This window comes from Bos taurus, chromosome 1 (assembly GCF_002263795.3).
Source record: "Bos taurus isolate L1 Dominette 01449 registration number 42190680 breed Hereford chromosome 1, ARS-UCD2.0, whole genome shotgun sequence".
Lineage (NCBI taxonomy): Eukaryota > Metazoa > Chordata > Mammalia > Artiodactyla > Bovidae > Bos > Bos taurus.
The window spans coordinates 133,942,958-133,945,573 of record NC_037328.1 but is presented as its reverse complement, the minus strand read 5'-3'; the positions used below and the strand labels follow the sequence as shown (position 1 = coordinate 133,945,573).

The 2,616-nt window shown below is 47.2% G+C and overlaps 1 long non-coding RNA gene across 1 annotated transcript; it reads right to left on the bottom strand.

Annotated features, from left to right (window-relative positions):
* Positions 1–239: 239 nt before the first annotated feature.
* On the bottom strand, positions 240–1,950 carry LOC132345899 (uncharacterized). Its single transcript, XR_009495472.1, has 2 exons — positions 1,453–1,950; positions 240–492 (listed from the first exon to the last, which is right to left on the bottom strand). It is a non-coding gene; the product is annotated as an uncharacterized lncRNA (long non-coding RNA).
* Between the last annotated feature and the right edge of the window lie 666 nt (positions 1,951–2,616).

The window sequence follows — 2,616 nt, the reverse complement described above, 5'->3', positions numbered from 1 at the left end:
CCTCGCCAACTGGGGTATGGCAATGGTTTTCTCTTGTTAATCTCTAGGTTTTCTCACTATCCCATTTTCAGTTTTTTCAACCCCACTGTAACTGTTTTCCCTTTAGCAAACTCTGCCAGTTAAGCTATCTGGTCTGGGTTCTGTTTTCCTGGGTGATAAAGATGGTATTTCTGTGTTACCTTACCCTCTCTCAGAAGAGTGGGATGACTTCCTGAGAAGAATGAGACAAGGCTCTGGGGTCAGCAAAACCAGAAGTGGCTCTTCTTGTTGGTAATAAGCCAATCGACAAACAGAAGGATCATATGTGTGAGTCTTTAAAACAAAAATCCCCATGATTAACCAATGCTGCCTCACTCTCTGATGTCATTTGGAAGAATCCAGGAATCCTCTGTCATTTTGTGGAGAATCACCCTTCTCCAACTTAGCTAACTTCAGTGACTGGGGAAAGTCTATCCTCCATACATCTTCTAATATGAGGCTCAGAAACTTTTACTGTTGAAACAAAATGTGTGTTAATCAGCTACTGTCCCAAGGAATTATCTCTAGATCTTGCTTGCTTGAAGATAAATACTTGCAGTAAATCTGTTTGTAAATATTTTGAACAGCTAAGTCTTTAATTATTTTTTGCATTAAAAATTGACAGCAATCGATATTCCCCATTGCTGAGCTATAAGGATTGTGTGTGTGTGTGTGTGGGTGTATATTCTTTTTAACAGCAATTATTGCTTGGTGATGACTGGGGAAATTGCTCTGAGGTTTAAAAGCATATTTGCAGCTATACTCAGGGGACTGTGGATAGCAATGCCTTCTGTATCATCCACCTTATTTAAAATTTGCAATGGGAAATGCAATTCAATCCAGCACGCTTCTAAAGGCCAGTGGGAAATAGATGGGGCAGCCAAGTCAGAAAGTGCAAATCCAGTACTAAACTCCATCCTAAACCCATCTGCCTTGGCTTTATTTCCTTTTTTCTTCCCCAAGGCCAGTGGTACTGACTCAGTAGTGCACTAAACACAAATGTGTGGGTTTGGGCCTGACCAGCCATTTATCAATGCGTGGCAGCATCTATGGATTAGCAATCTACTACAAGGTGCCAGGCATGTGTGGGGAGAAGTTAAACTAGGCTTTCAGAGGTAGACAGGGGTGGTGGGCACGGGCCACTTCTGAAAGGTACTGGTTGATTGTAAATGCCAAAACAGAGTTGTAAATATGTGGTCTATTTTAAAGGGTTACATTTAACAAGTAGACTCCTTTGTGTCAAAAAGAAAACAAGAAACACACACACACACACAAGAGTCATACTTGTCCACTTAGCCTCACTTGGAAGTAACAGCACACGTCTACATTTGAGACCTTGTACAAATGTGAACCTGAAGGCCGCTTGCCCCTAATTCCACACCACAAAGGCACCAGTACAGACAGCGCAGGTCCAAAACCCCAGTCACCCCTCACCGGTTCATACAAGAGGGTCTTGTGAGGGAGCCTCCCGAGGAGAGGGGTGGGCTTCCGCTCCTCATGCTGATTTTCCACCATCTACTCTGCTGCTGCTCCGCCCGGAAGGCAGGTGTTCACCCCTCAGAAGCTGCCTGTGTCCTTGGACAAGGGCAGCCTCCTGCCGTCAGAACGGAACTGCTCTTGGGGCCCTTGGAGGATGCAAGATGTGTGCTCAGTTTTCAGGAAGAATTGGGGGGAGAGAAGACTCGGAGATAATTCCTCGATGGGAGTCTCTCGAGGCAGCAACTGCCCTCTTTTATCCCTTCCCACCTCTTTAATCTTGCCTGCAGTAACCACGTGATCTGCACCTCCCGCCGCACCTGGGGAGGTGGGGGAGATGCCCCATGGGCACACACGCTCTCTCTCAACCACACGAGAGACCTTCACTAAGGGCCACGAGGAGCTCTACCCTGCCGGTCCCCTGCCCCTAACATCACAAGGGGGAATCGCAGCACCTCAAGCATGGAAGTCAGAGGAACCTCAGCAACAGTAACCTAGCAACAGTGTCTCAGGATTTGAATGTAATTATACCCCGAGCGTGATAAATACTTGGAAGGGCTCCTTATGTGCAGATCATACTAAACAAGTCTTTGAGATTACCCTCATCAAATATTGATAGAAGAAAAGGTTTTTTGAAAAGGAAAAAACAGAAACCTGAAGTGCATGGACCACCTTTCCCAGTGCCTGGGGCAGTGGGAACACAATGCCAGGGCAGCTCAGAAGCTTCAAGACCCCTCTCATGGATGACGCGGCAGGTCTGGGAGAGAAGTCTGAGCCAGGACAGTGGTGTCCTTACAAATGAAGAGCGGTGTCTTGGTGCCAAGGGCCATAGTTTGGTGTTGAGGTTGGAAGAACCTAGGGTGGAGTCCCCACTCTGCTCTCAAAACCGAGGTTTCCTCATTTAGAATGAGTGTGTTAACCAGGAGAGGGTACCTGAAGAATGGATCTCAACCCAGATGTGCGAAGGGGGTGGTGCCAGGAAGAGAAGCCCAGGCAGAGGGATCAATAGGCACAGGTTACAGGTTCCGAGGCATCTGCATCCTCAGCTCCACGTTGACCTTGACAGACCCAAGAGGCTGTGCACAGTGTACAAACCAACGCTGAAGAACTGAGTGGCCGCCA